The following is a 24,253-nucleotide window of genomic DNA, read 5'->3' on the forward strand; positions in this document are numbered from 1 at the left end:
TAAGAATGCTGATCCCTTTAGGGACTGAAAAAACGGCAAGTTTGGGGGCCGTGTCTGACTTCTTTCAGCCTCACTAGTGGGGAGGAGGATCCAATGCCTTGTGAGCACAAGACTGATTTCGATGAAGCAGAGCTCAGACATGCCTCCATCCTCCATTCCTTTTTATCCTATTCAGAGACCAACCACCCCTCCTTGGCCATTCTACTGCCCTGCTGGGTTTATTCGCTGCAATGGCCACACAGAATCACACCAGACAATACCTACAATTAAGAGGGTTTATTAGGGAGGTTAACAAGTTTGCACAAGTCAGGATTAGCAAATATTAAGGACACAGTCCTCTGGTCCACAGCAGTGTTTGCTTCTCAGCTTTGCTGGCAGGCATATCTCTTCCTGGTCCTCCATCTATCTCTGGTCTTCGGCGTTTCAGCCACACAGCCTATTGGCTTCTGTCCTGCCCAAGCAAGTGTTACAAAACTCTTTCAGTGCTCACAGATTCCCCAAAGGCATGCGACTCTGAAAGCCAGGCTCTTGTGTAAAGGCACTAAACTTTCCAGTGTCTATGGGTTAGGAACTCCATCGCACAATCTCATGGTCTGAGCCTCTCAATGTCTGAGCCTCTGGGGTCTCTGCTACTGCTGCTGCACAGGGACCTCACCAGTGCTCCTCTGCCAGACCTTCTTTCTTGGTGGCCATGGACTCTGATCTTGCTTCTGAGATGGCGTTTATACCCAGAAGGATGGCAAACTGAGCAATTTGTGATTTAGAATTCTTTACACCTTATTTTCATGCTCCTACCCTGTTGTGTGGGAGTTTCAAAGGCTGGGGAGAACCACACCAAGCAATTTCACTTCATTGCAGGGACCTAGGAGCAGGGTAACTTAAACTAAACTTTATTATTGAGATAGACAAGTGGACAGATTCTGGCTAGTAGTTTGGATAGAAAGGATGAGATTTTAAAACTTTATGTATAAATATAATGTGCATGATTTATACTGTTACCTGAGCTTTTATTAGGTACCATCTACCAAGAATTGACATCATCTACCAATATTAATAAGCAGCTAATTAAAAACTATGGTGGATGCACTTTTAACCACCTTTCATGACTTATCAGAGGAACCAGTGGTCGGTGTCTCTCTGTACACAGGGACTAGTGCTCAGAGCACACTGGCAGAAAGTTAACCATTCTGTCCACGTCCTTACATTCAGCTGGTACTAGTACTTTCCGAGAGTCAAAATTGTTTATGCTCTAACATTTATTTTGGTTTTAAACTTATGCATTAAATTATGCCATTAAAATTATGCAGTGCAGTTCCAAAGTATGTGAACCAATTAAGTATGTACATGAAGAGATAGATAATTATTACAATGAAATTAAAATGGGATGCATTGGAAAGCAAGATTCAATAATGTCAAATTAGTTGATAAAGTGTTGGGAAAATAATAAAGTCTACAGAATTTCATATGCTGTTAGGAAGTGTCTTTAAGTTCTCACACACTGGAAAAGAAGTAAGAAGGGGAAATAGAAAATGAAGTCTTTTGGACATGCTTCAAGGATTCCTGCCAGTGGACCAATAGCACAGAAAATGACCCTGAGCCCTACCTAATCAGTGAATACATTCACATTTATCTAAGGTTGGATATATATATATATATACCTACACACATATGTATATATATGTATATATCTATATCATATTTGTCTATCTATCTAGACTTTATGGGTATAGAAAGTCCCCTCTTTCTTACATATAAAAGAAACATATACATTAGATAGATAGATAGATAGATAGATAGATAGATAGATAGATAGATAGATAGAACTGTGTCTGTCTTCTAAGGCCACTATGAGTGGATATTGAAAGCAAACAGTCAGTGAGTGAGGGATATGTGTGTATAGTAAAAGCTTCATTTTCTCTAACTGATATTTCTGGTTAGCTCATTAATTAGCAATTCTGATTATGTAGAGAAAGAAGAGTATGCTGAGTGTAATGGGACTCATTTCCTCCATTCAAAGAGCTCAGGAGGATATACCTAGCACTGTTAGAGAAAGAATTGATGTGTCTTCCAATTTCTTTACCTGAACCAAGCCCACTTTCCCTCATTTGCACAGAAATAAAGAAATTATTTTCCCTCATTTTCAGCAGTACCTTCCCTTTGAGAGTAACAAAGCATTCACGGGGACACATTTCTAAACCAGCAATCATGCTCATCTCACCCCGAAGAAGTACGGAGAGCTTTGGTGTCCTCTCTCCGAGGAGGTTAGGTTTGTACTGAGTAGCTAACAGTTGTCGTGTTGTCTCTCAAGAGAATTATGTTTCTGCTAATCTCCCTGCCACACTGTGTTCTGTTCCCTATTCTTAATAATTCCCAGTATTACTAAGAACTGAGAACATTAAAGGGTACTGTCTGTGAGCCAGGACACATGGGCCTGGCCCTGGCTGTACTACTAACTTGTGAGACCTCAGGCATTTTGGTCAGCCCTTCTTGCTTCAGCTCTGAGATGGGGATGGAAAACTACTGGCCCTATCAATGAACTAGTTGGGGGGTGGGGAAAGGGACAAAATGAATATGGTTGTTTTAGCTGGAGCAGGAAGTGAGGACAACAGTTGTCTATGTGTTTCATTTCTAGTCTCTTATTCTCATTTCAGAACGTGGAACAATTTTTTGTTACGATTTTTAAAAAATTTTCATTGATATATATTTCACATATTATACAATTTAAGAGTTCAAGGTCAGTCATGTTAGAGTTGTTCAGTCTTCTCCACAATCAAATTTAGAACACTTACTTCTTTATTTCACTCATTGTCATCAGCTCCCCACCTCCCCCAAGTCTGCACCTCCACAGCCCCCATAAAACATCAGTGCAGTTGCTATTTCTGTAGCTCTACCCATTCTTGGGTGTTATGATCTTTTAAATCATGTATTAATAGTGAGGCTCTGGTTTGTACATTCATTATTGAAAACAGAAGCAGAAGTTCTCCCTTCAATGCCCTTATCTCAATTTGACTCACTTTACTCACTTTTCAGGAGCCCTGATAGTGTTATGGTTTGGGTTGACAACCACAAGGTCTATGGTTCAAACCCACCAGCCACTCTGAGGTAGGAAGATGAGGCTGTCTTCTCTTAAAAATATTTGCAATCTCAAAATCCTAGAAAACAGTTCTTCTCTGTCCTATAAGATCACCATTTAGAATTGACTAGAAGGCAATGGATAATGGGAGTGGATCCAAACTCACCTTTAAGAGGCCCTGGGGGAGAGGAACGATTAAGTGCTGGACTACTAACCAAGAGTTGGAGGTTTGAACCCACTCTGAGATGTTTCCAAAGAAACGCTGGCAATCTGTTTTCAAAAAGACACAACCCACAACCCCCTAGGGAGCCCAGTTCTATTCTGAGGCACATGGGGCTGCCATGAGTCAGAAGCAACATAATGGCAAGTGAATTGCTTTGGTTTTGATTCCCGTTAGCAGTGGGCAGGTCTGCTGCACAGGGTCTCTTTAAAGTGTTCCAGAACAAGAATATCCTTTGGAGGACAGAGGTGCACCTGACCCAAGTCAAGGTATTTCCCATTGCTTCCTAGATGTGTGGCAAAACAATGGATAAGGACAGTGAAAGGAAACTTATGGCTTCTGCAATGGACTCAAATATAAACACAATTGTGAGGATGGTGCAGGACCAAGCAGAGTTTTGTTCTGCTGTACATACAGTCATGATGAGTCCAAACTGACTCGGTGGCACCTAACACCAACAACAATAACAACAACCATCTTTTCCAACCGTGATTCCAGACTGTGATTTCAATGACGATTCCAGTAAACAAATGTCTGGAAAGGGACAGTCTGTGGTCGGTATAGTGCTATATTGTGCTCACTTTATAAGCCACCAGTAAGTGACTCATTTATGAGGGCAAAAAAGGGGAAATATACTAAAGGTTTAACAATTGGTGATTACTTAACTTAATGATGCTACTTTGATCTGATATGAGGACATTAGTATAAAGAGGTTATAGATGAATATTTATTGGTATGGAAAGATAGCCATGATAATCCAATTAAGAAGCAAGTCAGAAGGATGATGTACAACCCAAACCCATTGCAAAAAGCATATGAAGGGGGATTCAAAAAGTTTGAGGGAAAATGGAATTAAAAGATAATAGAATTTCCCACGAACTATTTGAAGTCACCTCCTATGTATTGAAATGAAAAGATTAGAAAGTAGATGTTACATAAATTTATATTTTCTCTCTTTAGATTTGTCTGTTTTCTAAAAGTATATAAAGGGCATATGAAACTTTTTTTAGGCAAAAGAAGATGCAGATTTAAATGCAGACAAAAACCATAGTGAGGCAAGAGCTACTTGTGGGAACCAAAAATATTTTTAAAAAGTAAATGACAACTATAAGGAAAAAAGGGAGGGAATTTATTTTTAAAATAAGAAGGATGAATTTCATCCTTTTTACAAGAATGGGGTCACTTGAAGAGATCACTGAAGAGATCAATGTGTGATGAAGAAACTAGGTGGTGCCCAGTTATCAGAAGGAATAATGCCTGCAGTCGTTAAGGCTGTCTGCAAACAAGCAGCCGTCTAAGAGAGGTGTCAAATAAGTCCACATGAAAGAAACACTTGAGCCTGTGTGATCTGAGCACTGTAAACAATATAACACAAATTCAAAGGCGGGAACCGTTTCAGAGCTCAAATTGTGGACATCTGGTTTGCAGAAGGCAATGCATGACAGTGGAAGCCCAGAATCTGTTTGTAGGATCCACATATGGACTAAGCCTCTGATGAGTCCCCTGACCATGGGATGGTGACGTGAAGAGCCTTGCTCACATGCAGAGTGCTTTGGAAAGTGCATCACTGCAGATGCAGGTAGGTTAACATTCGGCACCTCATCATTTGATCTCCCCTTTGATCCATTTAAAACTTGTTCTAGTTTTTAGCACTTTCTGTTTTGATTGAGGTTCTTCTCAATTTTACTTTGTTATTGTTGTTACTTTTTGTTTGTTTGTTTTCAAAATGTTTTTCTGTGTATGAAACCCAGGGTCAGTAACTGTAAGGAGACAGTAACTGTATTAACGGTTCCTTGAGGGAACGGCAGGGAACCTCGGAGGAGGGGGGACTGGAAGCTAATAATGAGTACAGGATGAAGACAATGCTTGAACACTGATTGTGATGATGATGATGATTGGACTACTCTTTTTGATGCAATTGAACGATTGAATGGTGTGAATTATATGTCACGAAAACTGTTGAAAAAAACCCAGAATAGAGTCAGTGATTAATATTTGTAATAAAACAAGTGTCAACTACAAGCACTTTCATCTTAGCCAAATGCTACATTAAATTGTTTCTGACTCACATCGTGCTAAACCAGTATGGCACTTGGAGGTCTCTAAACTGAACAATCACATAGAGCGACATCTAGGTCTTTGTCTTGTCAAAATATCGCTTTAAAACAAATCCCTTTCGGGAGACGTTGGACCGTGTAAGACATGACAAAATACGAGTACTTTATAAATTATCAAGGATTCATGAGGAAGGGGGAGGGGGAGGGAGGGGGAAAATGAGGAGCTGGTACCAAGGGCTCAAGTAGGAAGCAAATGTTTTGAGAATGATGAGGGCAACAAACGTACAAATGTGCTTGATACAATGGATGTATGTTTGTATGGATTGTGATAAGAGTTGTGTGAGCCCCCAATAAAATGATTTTAAAAACAACCAAAAAATCACTCTCTAGGATAGAGGACAGAGTGCTTTTCTTTCTTATCTCAATAAAAACCTGCAGTTTATCACATGCCCTCTTTGTGCCCACATGCCAGATACTTGGGAAAATGCTAAGCTTAATGGTAAAGTTATTTAAACCTCACAGCCTTAGGAAGTAAATATTACTGTGCTCATTTTACAGCTCTTGAAAAAGAAAATCCAGAAAAGTTAAGGCTTTTATTCAACCGTTAAGTGGCAGAACTACATTGCCTTAAAAAGAGAAATTTTAGAAAATCACTTAAACCCACTTCATGTCAGCCATTGTATGCTATGGGCTGGGAACACACATTGGGTCCTCATCCTCAGAAGAGTATTCGTTCTAGTTGAAAGGCATGGAACAAAGAATGATAAATGTGCTGAATTTTAAAAAGAGGAAACACGTGATGCAAAGGGGGACTTTAATCTGGTGTGCAACATCTGTCCTGCCTACAAGATGCTTTAAATTTCTAAACAAAAACCTTCGTCCTTGGGTGGTGCAAATGATGAATGTGCTGCAAACCAAAAGGCTGGTGGTGCTAGTTCATTCACTGTGTGGTGCTTCAGAAGAAAGGTGGGTCTGGTGATCTACTTTTGAAAAATGAGTCACTAAAACTGTGCACTTAGAGAGCACAGTTCTCTGCCACACATGGGGCCACCATGAGTCAGAATCAACTCAGTGAGTGGGTGTGAATGAATATTATTCCTGGCAGAGGGGAAAGAAACAAACAAAAACCTCACTGCTGTTGAGTCCATGCTGACTCATAGCAACCCCTTGTGCATCTGAGATGGTAACTGATTATGAGAGTAGAAAGCTCAGTCTGACTCCCAAGGAGCAACTGAGGGTTCTGAACTGCCAACCATGTGGATTGCAGTCAAATTCATGACCACTACCCCACCACCACTCCTGGGGAAACACTCCTGTGTGGTTTTTAAAAAAAAATCATTTTATTAGGGGCTCATACAACTCTTATCACAATCCACATGTACATCAATTGTGTAAAGCATATTTGTACATTCATTGCCTTCATCATTCACATTTGCTCTCCACTTAAGCCCCTGGCATCAGCTCCACATTTTCCCTCTCCCTCCCACTCCACCCTCCCTCATGAACCCTTGATAATTTATAAATTATTGTTTTGTCATACCTTATACTGTCCGACGTCTCCCTTCACCCACTTTTCTGTTGCCTGTTCCCCAGGGAGGAGGTTATATATAGACCCCAGTAATCGGTTCCCCCTTTCCACTCCACCCTCCTGACATTGCCACTGTCACCACTGGTCCTGAAGGGATCATCTATCCTGGATTCCCTGTGTTTCCAGTTCTTATCTGTACCAGTGTACAGCCTCTGGTCTAGCCAGATTTGTAAGGTAGAATTGGGATCATGATAGTGGCGGGGCGGGTGCGGGGGGCGGAACGGAGGGAAGGAAGCATTTAGGAACTAGAGAAAAGTTGTATGTTTCTTCGTTGCTGCACTGCACCCTGACTGGCCCGTCTCCTCCCCAAGACCCTTCATAAGGGGATGTCCAGTTGCCTGCAGATAGGCTTTGGATCCCCACCCAGAACTCCCCCTCATTCACCATGATATGATTTTTTTTATTCTTGGATGCCTGATAACTGATCCCTTCAGCATCACATGATCATACAGGCTGATGTGCTTCTTCTATGTGGGATTTATTGATTCTGAGCTAGATGGCCCCTTGTTTACCTTCAAGTCTTTAAAACCCTAGACACTGTATTTTTTGATAGCTAACTCCATTAGCTTTCTTCACCACATTTGCTTATGCACCCGCTTCATCTTCAGCGATTGTGTCAGGAAGGCGAGCATCATGGAATGCCAGTTTAATAGAACAAAGTGTTCTTCCATTGAGGGAGTACGTGTGTGGAGGAGACCCAATGTCAATCTGCTACTTTAATACTAAACCTATAAATATATGCACATAGATCTATTTCCCCATCCTCATATATAAATATATTTACATATATACATACCTGTATTTAGACCTCTATAAATGCCCTTTGCCGCCTAGCTCTTTCCTCTATTTCCTTTTACTTTCCTCTTGTCCCACTATCATGCTCAGCCTTCATTTGGGTTTTAGTAATTCCTCTTGGTTACATTATCCTTGACCATGCCTTACCAGGCTTCCTACACCCTCTTTACCACCGATTTGGATCACTTGTTGTTCCCTTGCCCCTGGGTTTGTTAACACCACTTCCTTTCCCCCCACCTCCCCCTCTCTCATGTCCCCCCCAGAACTGTTTGTCCTGTTGTTTTCTCCTCCAGATTGTTCATCCAGCCTATCTTATTTAGACAGACCTGCGGAGATAATAACATGTACAAAAACAAGACAGAGTAAAACCAAGCAAGAAAAGAAATGAAAACAAAACAATAACAACAAAAAGCCAATGACAAAAACACAACAACAAAAAAGAAAAGCTTGTATTTAATTCAAGGATTGTTTGTTGGCCTTTAGGAGTATTTTCTGGTCGAGTCTGATAGGGTGCCAAACCTTGGCCCCAAAGTCATTTTTTATATTCCCTGGGGACTTTGTTGCTTTGTTCCTCTGGTTGTTCTGTTGCACACCCTTAGTGTTTTGTCTCAGTGCGGTGGCATAAGATCAGATGCAATTCCCACACTGTGTCTCCATTGTTGTCTCCTGTAGTGCTATGGGTCAATAAGGGATGTTGTGCCTCTTACTGGGGCCGGCCCTATTGTCCTATCTGTGTTTGGGCTGCTCTGCGCTGGATTTTCATCCTCGAGGCTTGGTGGGCCAGGATGTGTTCCACTCTCCCTTCCTCCCCCTTCATTTGCTCCTGTGTGCTCTGATCAGACATGTCCCTCTCCCTGAGCTGCATCTTCAGTGCTGTCCTCTGAAATAAGTTCTTCTGGGGGGAGGGGCATTTGTCCACCTAATTGGGATTGGGGCTAGCCCCTCAGACCTCCCACTGGTTCCCTACTCCATGCCAGCATGTTGCATTCACATCTTGGAGCACCGGGTTGAAGTCTGGTCCCTCTCTCCCCTTGGAGATATAAACAATACCCTCCCCTTGGGTGGGTTAGTGCCCTGTTCCCCTGCTACCCATTCCCCCCCCTTTTCTCCCCTCCTTTTTAGTTGGCTACCATATTTATCCCTGGACTTGGTCTGGGTAATGCCCTGGGACAATATTTTGCTATACTAAGGGAACATAAACAATCATCTGCAACTCTTGCTTAAAACGGTAAGCATGTCTTTCTTTCCCATGTATTTGCAGATCAGCTGAAAGTTGACTGGACTTTGTTGGAGGGAAACTTCTAAGTTTGAGGCTCTGGGTATTAAGTTTGGGTATAGGTCCCTCTCATATTTAGATTGCTCACCCTCTTTTTCCCAATAGCTTTCTAGAACACGTACTTCTCCGACAAGTGCCGGTAGGCCTTTTTCTCCCCACAGTTGAGAACATTCAGTTGCTAAAATTAGCTTCATGGCTAAGCACAAAATCAATGGACCCTAGAAACTGTTCCACCCACAGCGTTAGACAACACAGGATGTGGATAAATAATATAATATAGAGATGACATGAAAAATTGTGAATGATGATTCAATTAATAATACTTGGGTTCAGGCCTTGGGCTGCTTAAGAGAAGTTAGTGGTTCAAACCCCACAACTGCTCCATGGCAGAAAGATGAGGCTGTTTATCCCCATACAGACATATTGCCTTGGGAATCCTGTATAGGGCCACGATATTGACGTAATGACAGTGAGTTTGGTTTCAGTGTTTTAAAGACCTGATTACCAGTGTAGCTGAAATAGAATGAGTGACCCAGGGAGTCACACTATTAATGGCTTATAACTATAATTGGGGAGTTCTCATTGTAGGGTGTACACATGCACACACACACACACACACACACACACACACACACATGGAATTAAACATAATAGAATAACCCCCCGCTAACTTTTTGGAGCACCATTGTGTGTGCCTATATCCAAAGGGTAATCCTATATACAATGTTGACTTGAATTTTATGAGAGGGCTGCAAAAGAATTACTGAAAAGATCCAACGATCTCTTAATTCCATTTCCCACAAGCTTTTAAATGCCTTCTCATATTTCCAAAGAGATAGCCAACACTGAGATGCCTGGGATAGCCAACGGCGCTGGTGTAGCATGGACTGAACTAGGTTGCGGGAAATGTTCCTTCTCTGTTCTGTCCTGAGTACGGGGACTCTGTGTAACCGTAGCCTTGGAAAAGCTTTGCCTCAGAGGCAATGAAATCAGTGGTTGAGCCCCTGAGCAAACAGGTTTAATTTCGGTTGCTGGTCATTCTCCTGGAATGGAAGTCAGCCATTTTATTCCCAGTGAAGAAGACAAATGAGTCATAAAACGTGAGGAAACATCTAATAAAACTGCTTCAGCCCATGAAACACAATCTCCTATTTGGTCAGGTCGCTTTGATAGGGTTACAAGAATAGTTTGGTCTATTTTTACCCGTTGCTGTACAGATGCATTCATTTGCTTTATCAGTCTGAGGTCTAATGCTGGAATGAACAGGTGTGGGGCAGGAGTTGGCCAGCTATAAACTTGTGCAGTTCATGGGTTTGACAGGTATAAGCATTTATATATATATATATATATATATATATATATATATATATATATATATATATATAAAAGAAAGTTTGTGCAGCACATTCAACTCCTATATATTCTGCTGTAGACCACAGCAGGAATGCTGGACTACTTTCAGATGAGATTTTTTTTTCCTTTAAGAAAACAACAAAAACCCTAAATCCAACTCATTGCCTTCGAGTTGAGTCCAACTGCTGGTGGTCTCAATTGGGTGGAGTAGAACTCCCCGAGGGCTCACAACCCTGTCATCTTTAGGGAAACAGCCTACCACACTTTTTACCCGTGGCGGGGCTGGTGGGTTTGAACTTTCAACCTTTTGGATTGCAGCCAAGAGCTTAACCATTGCTCCTCAATGTTCCTTTCCACTCCCTTTACTATAAAAAATTTAAAGATAAATCACTGCCTTCCCTGTGGAGCCCCTTTGGAGTCAAATCCTTCCCTACACAGGTTAAAAGCTGCATCTTTCTACCTTGAGTATTTGACATAAAGAAGCAAGTCTTTCTGAAAATGCTTAAACTTCAATAAAGACAAGTTTTTTGTTAGGTAGCTCACAGTCAATCTCACTATAAGGCAGATGCCATTTAAAAGAAGATCAGTGATTCTGAAACCTTGATCGATTTGAAGCAATTCTGTTCTCCCCGAGTTTTTTCACAGCCATGTAAGCCTTCCGCCTCTGTCTATGAATCTATTTTATTGCTCAGTTCACAAAGATGCATTTAAGAAAGCCTATGCAATTTCGGCTTTTCTCTTCTAGAATTCTATGATTCCTTTTATTTGAGTACCTTTTCATTTTTTGTGAGTGGATTCCTATGCGTTTAGACTGACCAAGAAACAAGCTCACTGCAGCTGATTTGGGCTCAAATCTGCTGGTGGTTATGAACTGCTGGCCCTGTGGTCAGCTGTCCAGCTCTTAAGTACTAGACCTGGTGATCGGTTTCTGAAAGGTCATAGTCTTGAAAGGTCTACTCTGGCGTGAGGAGTAGACCTGCTCCTTAGGGTTTCCGCGGCTGTAATCTTAACCAAAGTGACCACCACATCTTCCTCCCGCAGACCCACTGTGGGTTTCAAACTGCTCACTTGTCCTTTCACTTCGGAGCACTTTACCACAGTGCCACCAGAGCTCCTTATAACCCAACAGCCTTTGTCAAGGCGGCATCATGTGTGAATTTCGAACCACAGCTTAGCTGACAGGGGGCCAGTTCTCTCCAGTGGAGGGGCAAGCAATGGGCAGGAGAGCACCTGGATTGTCTGGAACAGGTGCCGTTCCCAAATGCTGTGAGAGGTCTGGCTCTCTGGAGTGTGCTCACCATCCTTGGATGCGCAGTTCGTGGTGACAGTCCTTGCATTCAAGAGGCTTACGTTTTCATGGGCAAATCATGAGCCTGATGACAGAGCTGGCAGGCCATGCACAGCCTTAATTCGTAAGTTCTGGTCACAGGTGCGTCATTTCCCAATCATCTATGCTTTCTTCAGATTTTTCCTTCTGCAAAATGCAGAGGTTTTGTTTGTTTGTTTTAACTGCAGCAGTTAAATGTTTAAATGCACAATCAACAGAAAGTAGAACTGCATTGCACTATTAGTAAAATCAATTTGATTCATATTTCCCTTCTAACTCCTCTCTACTCATCATAAAATTATTTTGCCATTGTATGGACAAGAATTCTTACTAGAATCAAAATCCTGACTGCTGTGACTATTTGGCTTCTAAACTTTAAGACATGTTAGGGCTTTAATATAAGGTCTGGGTGGGCAGGTTCTGGGTAACGCACATGGCTGGGCACTCAGCCACAAGCTGGAAGGTTGGTAGTTCAAACACACTCAGAGGTATTTCAGAAGCCTCAAAACGCCAAAGAAAATTCACTGCCATTGAATCAATTCTACCTTAAAGTGAATCTATAGGAATAAGACAGGGTAGAACTGCTCCAGTGAGTTTCTGGGATTGTAACTCTTTACGAGAGGAAAAAGCCTCATATTTCTCCCATGGAGCTGCAGGTGGTTACAAACTGCTGACCTTGTGGTCAGCTGCCCAGCTCTTAACTACTAGACCTGACAATTGGTTTCTGAAAGGTCATAGTCTTGAAAGGTCTACTCTGGCATGATATGTGGATTATGTGCCAATAAAGCTGTTTAGAAAAAAATGAAGGCCTTCTCCCCCCCCCCCCACCCCAACACACACACACAAGCATTCTACTCTGTACACACGGGGTCTCCAAGAGCGATCATCTATTTGATGCACATCAGCTGACCCTGATTTCGTTTGAAACCATAAGTGATAGCAGATAAACTTTTGGGGGTTTGGTGAGATAGAAATAAAACAATTCAAAATAAAAGATCACTGTGTCTTCCTGCAGTAGGTCATGTAGTTTGATATATTTTGGTTAGCTACAAGTTAGTCTGGGGTTACGGGGGAGTTTGAAGCTAAAAGACTTAAAAAATAATTTTGCTCATTTTTGATTATGTAATCCTTCAAACCCAAAACACTGAGGCTTAGCTGGAATATGGGTCCATAAGATGAGTCCTCCCACTTTTGGGGTGTAAGAGGTATGGAAGCTATTTGTAAAATAGAAATAACCCTATAGTACACTTTAGAAGGAAAATGGAAACATCTTGCTGTCCCTGTTGCTATTTAACGTAATATTGGGGGGTTGGGGCAGAAAGGTTTTGACTTGTAGATATAAGGGTCATTTCATTGAACACCCAAACAGAACAGCAGACAAATGAAAGTAAGACTCCGCAAAGCATGCTGAGTCTGGAAAACATAAATGGAAAATAAGATAGCATTCTCAAACTATGACATACTTTGGAAATAACCCAACAAATGTTGTTTTCAGAGAAAATTAAAAAACCCAATCATGCATTTTAAAAGATCTGAATAAATGGAAAGGCACATTATGCCTTTAACCTATGAATATGTTAATAACTCTTACAATCAACCTATAGATTGAATGCAATTTCAGGGGAAATGATGCCGAGAAGTTTTTTGGAAGATTTTAGCATATTTATTCTAAAATGTGTACAAAGGAGCCAGGGTCCCAATGACCATGTCCATTTTGAAAAGGAAGAGCTAAGAGGAGGCACTCATCTTTCCAGATGAAGACTGTTGGGGGACGCGTGTGAACAGTTGCCTCTGGAGTTGATTCTGACTCATGGCGAGCCCACATGTATGAGCACAGAACTGTATTTTACAGGGATCTTAAGGGCTGTTTTTCCAAAAGTAGATCCCTAGGCTTTTCTTCTTAGGTCCCTCTAGTTGGTTTTGAACCTCTAACCTTTCAGATAGCAAGTATGTTAACTGAACGCACCACGCAGGGTTCCCCTATGGTCAAATAGACCTGTGGAAAACAATAGAGTCCGAAATTGAGCTAAGCTGATATGGAAACCTGTTCATATGGAATAAATATGGCATTGTAATTGGAGGTGAAAGAGTGGATTGAGTAATGCTGGGTGATTAATTGGTAGCGGCAAACAACTCATTATAGGAAGAAAAGATAAGGTTGGTGATTTAAAAGGAAAATTTGGACACATTTTGCATATGTAAAGATTAAATCTGGTGCAAAAAGTCTGATTATAAAACAAGTAGAAGATACTGAAAGTATTCAACAAGATTCTTTCTCAAAGCACAAACCATAAGTTGAAAGCATAAAATATTTGACTACATTTTGAGAATTGAGAGGTTTTTAAAAATCATTTTATTGGGGCTCATACAACTCTTATCATAATCCATACATACATCCATTGTGTGCCAAGCACAGTTCTACATTTGTTGCCCTCATCATTCTCAAAACATTTGCTTTCTATTTCAGCTCTTGATGTCAGCTCCTCATTTTCCCCCTCCCTCCCTGATCCCCCATACCCCCTCCTTCATGAACCCTTGATAGTTTATAAATTATTATTATTTTGTCATATCTTACACAGTCCGACATCTCCCTTCACCCACTTTTATGTTCCCTGTCCCCCGGGGAGGAGGTTTATACGTAGATCCTTGTAATCTATTCCCCCTTTCTACCCTACCCTCCCTCCACCCTTCTGGTATCGCCACTCCCACCACTGGTCCTGAGGGGTTCGTCTGTCCTGGACTCCCTGTTTCCAGTTCCTATCTGTACCAGTGTACATCCTCTGGTCTAGCCGGATTTGTAAGGTAGAATTGGAATCATGATAGTGGGGAGGAGGCGGGGGAAGCATTTAAGAACTAGAGGAAAGTTGTAGGTTTCATCGTTGCTACACTGCACCCTCCCGGAGACCCTTCCGTAAAAGGATGTCCACTTGCCTGCAGATGGGCTTTGGGTCCCCATTCTGCACTCCCCCTCATTCACAATTATATGATTTTTTGTTCTTTGATGCCTGAAAATGGAGAGTTTTTGTTGAAAGGTCAGACACCATAAGCAAAGCTTGACAAAAGATGATAGAATAATAAAAGTTTGCTAACATCTAAACCTTACATGGAATTAATATGTAGAATATGGCAAGAGCCTCTGTTTCCTATTTGTAAAGCGGGGGCAATAACAGGGAAGTGCTTGGCATCCACTGCGATGTACAGTGAAAGTTTTCTGTTCACTTTACTAGTGAATCTGTCTTATCCTCTGTCACAAAGCACATGTAGCGATGAGCTGTGTGTGATAGGCTGTTGCTTTGGTTAGTTCTGTCTTGCCAACTCATGGTAACAGTATGCAGAGCCAGCTGAAGCGCTGGCTGGTCCGGTGCCAACTTGGTTGCTGGTACATCTGAGTTCATTGCTGTAGCTGCCATGTCGATCCAGTCCACTAAGGGGTTTCCGCATTTTCACCTTACCCTCTACTTTACCAACCGGCGTGTCCTTTTCTAGGCATTAGTCTCTCCTGGCATGTCCAGTCTCACCCATCCCCACTTCTAAGAAGACATAACTCAGGAAACTTGCGTTCCCAATTTCGGCATGTTTGTTTGTTGCTGGCCTTTAGGGTTACAAGGGCGCGTCTATGTAAATAATTAGCTCTAATATCCAAAAGCCTGCTTTGATACCTGGCCGGGAAGCAAGCGGCTGAAAGGAAAATGGAGGGAATACTAGCGGCAGCAACTACGGCATGGTGGGGACAAAGTGCCGCACGGGTAGCCAGGCATGGAGGACAACTGCCAGGTCATGTAGCAAGAAGCACACTTATGACCTGGGGTTTTCATCTTACGACCGTCATCGTTGATGCTGCCTGGGGTTTGCTGGAGGTGGGCCCTGGAAGACGGACCCGCTGGCGTGGTGAATCCAAGGGAAGAATGAGTAGTGAGCCCACCCTAGTCTGATCTTGGTGGATGGTTCAGTTTGGTGGTGGTTGTTCGTTGCTGTGGAGACATGTACAGATAGGGTTTTCAAGGCTGGTGGACCTTTTGGAAACAAAACTCCGGGTCTTGCTATCAAGGCACAGCTGGGTGTGTTTGAACCCCCAACCTTTTGTTTTATTGTCTAGCACGGAAGCATTTGCATGACGAGGGGCCCATTGTAGTTAAGTCATGGAAAGCTAAGTGGAGTCAGCAGTACTGGGTGTGAACACATACCATTGTGGCCAGCTGGGTTTAGCTGGCTTTGGTTTCTCCATAGAAACTTCATTCTGGTGAAATAATGACATTTTAAAATGTTGTGCTTTGCTTGTCATTCGGAGAAGATCTCACCTCCAGGAGACACTCTGTATAGACACACAAGAAGAACAATGTCAATGGATCCCTTTACTGGGAAGGAAGCTTGGCAGGGCCACCCTGGCAGGTAAGAACTTGCTCCCTTACAGGGCAGTCTGGTGGAATTGCATTTTCCTGTGCTCCTGTGATCTGACAGGTGCTTTGCAGAGCTGGTTTCATTAATCCCTAGCAGAGATGTTGATTGTTCAAACATCTTCAACTGACTTTCTGGGTGTGCTTGAAAGAACACAGTTGTGTTTTTTTTCTTTCCGTTTTTGGTTCGCATCGTTGCTATTGGGGTTTCAGCAGTCTCGGTGGGGCTTCAGCAGACGCGCACTCTTGCCCCTGTTTCTAAGGGCAATGGCAATGAGTAATCACAATAGCAAACTACTACTGCATGTTTGTAGCCAGCATACTAGTAGGTTCACTGGATGTTCACAACAACTCTCTGAAGTATGAGGGCGCTTCAAATAATTTGTGAAAAATTGAATTAAAAGATCACAATAAAAATGCAGACAATTTCTCAACAAATGCTCTATCAAATTCAAGAGACTTTTTCCAACTACCAGCCATCAGTTCAGCCTTAAAGAACTGAAGGTCTAGGGAATGTAACCACGTCAATGCAACTGTTTACATTATTAGCAGTAGAAAAAAATTAAATTAGGAATCTAGTGATTCAAGCGTGGTTCAGTGAGTCCCTTGTTTTGTAAGGGCGAAAGGAGGAATGGCTATTGACTAGGTAATGAGCAGTGCCCAGTTCAAGGAGCTATTACTTTTTATGCACTCAAAGATGAGGAAAGTGAGATTTGGGAAGTTAAGTGTTTTGCTTAGTCACCCAGCTGAAGAGTGACAGAGTAGATCCGAATGCAGCTCTACCGACCCGGAAGCCACACCTCTCACTACTGTGCTAGAGTTTGCCTGGTGCTTGGTAGTGTGCAGCCTGGAAAGCAGAGGATCGTAGGGGCTTTCCTTATGGAACGGAGGAGTCCTGATAGAGCTATGGATTAGACATTGGGCTGCTAACTGTAAGGTTGCTTGTTCAAACCCACCAGCTGCTCTGTGGGAGAAAGATGAGGTTGTCTGCTTCCAAGATTATAGTCTCAGAAATTCCATAGTCATAGGCTTTTGATGAAAAAGAAACAGGGAGGGAGCCCTGAACTTCACAGGTGCAGGCATCTGGGGGAATGGCCAGAAAGGAGAGATTCCCCAAGCCAGGCCTCTCCATTTCTCTTGGTTGGACCTTCAAAGGGGTCTCATCTGTGTTGGAGAGTAGCTTTTGGTGACCACTGCACAGAGCCAATGAATGACAGCTGAAAACAGGCGCCTGTTATGGAAAGACCCTGGACTCCACATATCCTGAAATCCTTTTTTTTTTTTTTTTTTTGCATTTAAAAACAACTCTTGTGGTCTACTCAGAGACCTTGGGCAAGCTATAACCTCATTCCATGCTTTGGCTTTTCCTTTAGTGGAAATAAAATGGAGGTAATAGCTATGCAGGAGGGAAAATGATTCAAGATCTTCCAACTCAAAATGCCACAAGGAGTTAAGCAATATTATTACTTTATATTACAGTTATCAGCAGGGCTCTTTCTTATCCGATGCTCTCTCATCAGGCCACAGGGCATGGAATAAACACCGGTTTGGCCAGTGGCTAGTATTTGATGATGTTGGCCTGGGAGATGAAGAGAAGGAATTTCTTCCTGGCTTGTGTTTTACTATTAACCTCCTCCAGCCTGGAACTCTGGGCCTCCTAATGTGGAAACGAAATCAGGAGGAATCTCAGCTATTTGCTGCCTCCAGAGACAGCCTATTCAGGAAACCTTTGAACCTTTGATGCTATTAAAATATTGCCTCGATTCCTTCCTTGATTCTTGTAGTCAATAAACACAAGTTGAACGTCACTAGGTGCCAGGCCCTATTTCTTAAGCAGATTGCATGACACAGAATGACAACGGTTAAGCTGTCTGCTATCAGTTCAATCAAGGAATTCGTCAGAGGGAGTTTACGGTTCTGCGCTCCTTCCTAGTTTTCCATCTATCTACCCTGCCGTTCCCCCCCCCCCCCCAGCCCCGATGCTTGAGAGACATTTATAAATGCAGACCTACTCTTGTTTCCCATTTTCTAAAGGATCAAGGCCAAATTCCTTTGTGTAGGGATTTGATCCCTACTCAGTTTCTGTCTCCTCTCATTGAGTTCTGCTTGGATGGCAAGTTCTAGCTCTTTGGAAGCTTTTGGACTTTCTGATGGGTCCCCGCATAAACACTTTCCTACCTCTAGGCCTGGGGCCAGTGGACATTTTGTATAAAGGATCAGATTATAAATATGTTAGGTTGTGTGGGTCATATGACCTCTGTTATAATGATTCAGCTTGGCTCTTGTAGCGGGAAAGCAGCCACTGACAACATGTAAATAAGCGAGCATGGGAGAGCTCAAAGCAGGTGCCCATAGATTTGCCTCCTGGGCTCTAGTTGGCAGACCTCTACTTTTAGGGCTTCTGTAATGCTATGTTTTTGTTTTTTTCAGTTATCTACATTAAACATTTCCTCCTCCCTCATGATGCAAATGATTTATGCACTCAACAGCTAACTGAAAGGTTAGAGGTTCAAGTCAACCCAAAGTCATCTTGAAAAAAAAAAAAAACCCTGGGAAACTACTTCCAAAATGGTAGCCAATGAAAACCTTCTGGAGCAGCGGTCTACTCAGGTACATAAGGGGTCACCGCTAGTCAAAGTGACCTCTATGGAAGCTGATGGTAGGTCACAGTGGTCCTCTCCCAACACCTAGTTAATTGTCTCTTGTCTGAAGCCCTTGCCTATTACTCTGGGTAGAAGCGGCCATTCACATATCATGTGTATTTTGTGTCTCCTACCTTGGCCTGAATGTGAGCTTCATCCATCCATCCATCCATCCATCCATCCATCCATCCATCCATCCATCCATCCATCATTTAGCCATATTTAGAGGGAAGTAGAGTCAGTGACTTTGGATCTTCTTATAGCACCGAAGAGAAAGCATCAAAGGTCTATAAAACAAGTTTAACACATGTTGGTTGAATATGAGGAGATAAAACTCTGAGTAAAGATGTCCATTGCCAAAGACACACTTGCATACTTTGTGTAAGTGCCCACACCTATTACCATAGCCCACACCCATTCTAACTCATAGCAACCCTCTAGGACAGGGTAGGCTTTTCAGGCTAAGATCCCCAGACATGGAAGTGGAGCACCTCCCTTTATCCCACAGGGATCCTGCCTTCTGCTCAACTCCTCTGGCATGAGCAGAGTAGCACACCGATTTCCAAACTCCTTCTCGAGTAGGCTATTGATCCTGAAGTGTGAGTGTGGTGTTCACCAAGAAGTGTCAACATAGTGACATGGGCTTTGTATTGTTATCTTTAAATTGATTGTCATTGGCTGCATTGGTTTGGGGTACTGATTCATGGCAGCCCCATACAGAACAGACTGAAACACTTCTGGGTCCCTTGTCATCCTCCTGATCCATTATGGTCCACACTGCTATGGTTGACAGGGTTTTCAATGACTAATTATTAGAAGTAGATAACCAGACCTTTCTTTCTTTACTGTCTTAGTCTAGGAACTTGACTGAAACCTGTTCAGCATCATAACAACACAAAAGCCTTCCACTGATAGGGGGTATTGGCTGTGGATAATGTGCAGACCCAACCTAAACTCAGTGCCATCAAATTGCTGCCGATTTATTGTTGTGACACTATTGGGCAGGACAGAACTCCCCCATGTGTTTCCAAGATTGTAACTGTTTATGGGAGTAGAAAGCCTCATCTTCCTCCTGAGGAGGGACTAGTGGTTTCCAACTGCTGACCTTTCAGATCGCAGCCCAATGAGTAACCACTATGCCACTAGGGTTCCTTGGATAAGGTGCAGTTGGCTAGAAATTAAACCTAGGTCTCTAGTATGGAGGGTAGGATGGCTACCAATGAATATAAATTAGAAGAGAGCTCTTTCCATTACTTCTAGCGAGAGACGAATTCCAGGACAAGGAGTGCTTGTGGCATGAAGATAGTGCAAGGACTTCTTTGAAGAGTCAAATCTATTTTTTTTCATAGTCTCTGGCTCTTTCAGAGTGAGTCTCATGTAAATGCCAAAGTGAAATTTCTTTAAAAAAAACTTAAAAAAAATTTCCAAACCCTTTTATTGGATCTAATGCATACATCATACCATTCCACAGTTCAATTATATCAGTGTTGTACAATTGCTGCCCTCATCGGTTGTAAAACATTTTTTTTCCTTCTTAAACTTCTGATGTCAGCTCCCTCTTACCCCCCCCCATACACTTCCCCTAACATATGCCCCCCTCCCCCAGGAACCCTTATTCCAGCTGTTGTCTATAGAGTCACTTATCCAGGGCTTCATATACTGAAAAACATAGAAAAAACACATAACAAAGACTCGAGAAGGCTACCAATAATGACCAAATACAACAGGGGTAAACCCCAGTATGAGAAAACAAACAAAAAATCCACAGAAAGTATTAAAAACCAGATCAAGGTCGAGAGTATCAGAAGGGATATTGAGTGAGAAGGATTTAGCCATTCACGTCAGATTTATCATTTTCATCTACAATCGTTGCCTCTTCGACACTTCCCATCCCTCAGCATGGTCACAGGGAAGGCACCGAGGCTTAGTTCCTGGGTAGGTCCTGCAACTCTATTTTGGGTTTCCACTGTTATTCATAGCCTTCTGCCGACTAGAGTAGCACAATTTAAGCTCTAATACTATGCCCTCCTTCGGAATTAGATAATATAATTTCCAATCCTTGGATCATGGATACTGGTGTGCTTCCTTTTACAAAAAATCATTTTCTTGAGGGCTCGTACAACTCTTATCCACGCATCCATCCACTGTGACCAGCACACTTGTACGTTTGTTGCCCTCATCGTTCTCAAAACATTTTCTTTCTACTTGAGCCCTTGGTATCAGCTTCTCATTTTCCCCCTCCCTTCCCACCCCCAAAATGAAATTTCTTGATTTCACATATTACAGACATTGTTTCACAAACCCATGGAGCCAAAAGCATTTGAAGCCATGCTGAAACCATTTATGAATGCAGAGTCCACCCGAAACATCGGCAGAACGTTTACTGAATTGTCACTGATGGAACCAGCATGACTTCACTTGGTTTCATGTAGATTTCAGACGGTCACTAAGTAGGACCGTTGTGTGTTTGTGGTCTGCGGCAGAGAAAAGAGAATGTGTGACAACTGCTGATTACAAAACAAACACAAAACCTCCCCAGGGCTTCTCACATGATAAGAGCAAACCACAAAGCAGCGGCTATAGAACAGGGCGTCTGGCAACACGAGACCCGAAGGCTGTTCGGGGTCTCTCTTTCTTTGGTTGCTGGAAGTGGCAGCGGAATGGAGGGCTGATGACTTGGGAGCGAACCCCAGGAGACAAACGATGCATGGATGTCACAGGAGAGGCGGGAAGTGGGCAGGGTCATGAACTGACTTTGGGTCACAAAAGAAAAACAAGGCGGTGTTGCTAACTGACAAAGGTCACCGCGGGCAGTAAACACAACGAGGACAAAGTGGGGGATCCCGGGCCTCCGAGAGCTGACCGTATTGAAGCAAACACTCACGCAATCTTGTGGTAACGGACATCTGGCAAGTTCCTTATTGAGTAAGCTGTTGTCGAAGTGTCTTTTCAGTGGACTCGTGATGGCGAGGAGAGTGTGCCCATGGGCGAGTCTGTTTAATAAGCATGTGTGCTGCTGGCGTGAGGTTTTACAAGCTTAACATGACATGCCGTCTTCATTCTTTTTTCTGACATGAACAAAACTTTCCTTTTGCCAATTCTCAGCAAAAGTCGCATGGCACTGTCTATTGGAGGAGAATTTCACAAATCTCTGGACTCTACAACTCTGTCGTAAGGAGATGATTCTATAGTTCCATCGACACATAAATGCAACGATACTTGTATGGTTGGTGGGAACAGAAGACGGGAAACCACCGAAATGCCTGTCAGTGGGGGTTTGGTTAATCTGTGTTGCGACATTCGTATAATAGGAAGCCGACCCTGCATGGTGTAAACAGTTAACTGGCTACACAGCTGACGCTGCTGCCTCAGAGGAAAGGCCTGGCAATCTACTTCTGAAAAATCAGTCCCTACTCCCCTGTGAAGCTCACGCTACTCTGGCTCACAGGAGGCCTCGGGAGTCAGGGTTAGCCGAACAGCTTCTGCTTTATAGAAACAAGCAATGCAGCTGTCAGAATGAACAGAGGTAAAGGGAAACACCGGCATTTGCAAATATAACCACAGCAGTACCTCGTTAAGTTTCACTGAGAAGCATGTGTCTTAGACAGGTGGAGTAGAGGCGACCGATAGAGGGGGTGACAAATTTAGCCTGCTGTTGATCAAATACTAGAAACAGCGTTGGGGATGTGGTCTGTTGAGGTTTAGTTTAATGAAAGGGACCCAGATGTGACAACCCCCTTCGCAATAGTAAAACTTCATTTTAAACTTGTTAATGATCCAAGGATGCAGGAAAAGGGAGGTAGGGCCATATCGATAAGCAAGGAGACCTTGGGGGTTACTGGTCTGACACCCCTTGGAGTGATGAAGATATCTATTGGTAGTCTGATAATCCCTTGAGGAAATGTAAACTGAACCTTGCTCCCTATTGTCCCATTGCTTGAAAGCCCCCTGATCACTTTAAAACTTGTTTAATTATTCCCCCACCCTCCCATCCTCCAACCTGCCACAAAGTTTGAACGATGTAACTTGGTTGATTCTCACTGGATCTTTGAAACAGTTCAGAGAAAGAGATGTGACTCTTGCCTTCTGTCAGCACTGATAGGAATACATTTAGGATTTCTGGAATCAACCTGATCTCTGTCTTTTACAATACAGTGATAGGCTTTTCAGGACCCCTTGCAGCTGGCAGTACCAGTGACCCTATAGGACAGGGTGGGTTTCTAAGATGGCAGCTCTTTACGGAAGTAGAAAGCCTTATCTTTCTCCCATGCAATGGCTGGTGGTTTTGAACTACTGACCTTGTAGCTTGCAGCTCAGTGCATAACTATGATGCCACAGGGCCTTGATGGGAGCACATATATGCAGATATGCTGGCGTATACATGCATATATGTGTATCTTTCTAGAAGCATACCCAAGAAATGTAACAGTAGGTAGGTACTTCTATGAAAAGATTTAAAAAATGAGTTCTAGGGTTGGTGGGCAAATTGCTTTCCACTGTTTGGAATTTTTATTGGGCAGGCCTAAAAATTATTTTTCATAAAGAATCTCAATGTCAATGTCATTCTTCCCAATTAATTTGGGGTTTGTTGATGGAGGTTATTTGGGCGCAATGAAGTAAGCTGAAATATAGGGTCTGACTCAGGCACTGAAAATCTTTCCAAACCTTTATGAAAGACTTCTTCCAGCACAGTGTAGATTTGGGAAGAGTATTTTGGTAACTAATGAATAATGCAGAACATTGATCGGGCTGCTGTTCGTCTGCTGACAGTTTTGGATCAGTGAGACTGCATAGTTGGCACCGCCGAACCTCTGTCCAGGAAGTCACGGTAAAGGCCCTTGCATGTTGAACAGACACCCTGACTTACGGCCTGCACGGTCACTAATTAAAGACTTCCAGCCTTTCTCCTCTTTTCCAACCCCACAGTCTTTATTGCCATTAGCCTTTTCTTTCCCTCTTTCCTGTGGAGGACTGAAGAATTCTTTTTTTTAAAATTTAATCATTTTATTGGGGGCTCGTACAACCCTTATCACAATACATACACATGTCCATTGTGTCAAGCACCTTTGTACATTTGTTGCCATCGTCATGAAGAATCCTTGGGTGGAGAAAGCCCACAGATTTATGGACATCTTCACCCCCTGGAGGAAATAAACCCTATGGCCTTCAGAAGATGGTCACATGACACCAACCTAGCAACTCCCCGCTGAAGCTGGGCACAAAGAGAGCTAACACTGGAGAGAGGCCAGCGCACACTCGGGGTGAGCTGTTAGTCATTCCTTGTTTGCAGGGAGGGTATATGACAACATGACCTTCACATAGACTCGTGTGACTTTTATTGTTACTTTTACAATGTTATCTCACGGTTGGAGAGCCACTGCTAACTCTTCATGACCCTCCGTTGTGCGGTGCTTCTGAGGCTGTTAATTTTTACTGGAGAATGTCATCTTTCATCCAAGAAACTGCTGGTGGGCTCGAATTGCTGACTTAGCAGTTAGCAGCCCAGTGCACAACCCACTTAGACCACT

Source organism: Tenrec ecaudatus, chromosome 6 (genome assembly GCF_050624435.1).
Source record: "Tenrec ecaudatus isolate mTenEca1 chromosome 6, mTenEca1.hap1, whole genome shotgun sequence".
Lineage (NCBI taxonomy): Eukaryota > Metazoa > Chordata > Mammalia > Afrosoricida > Tenrecidae > Tenrec > Tenrec ecaudatus.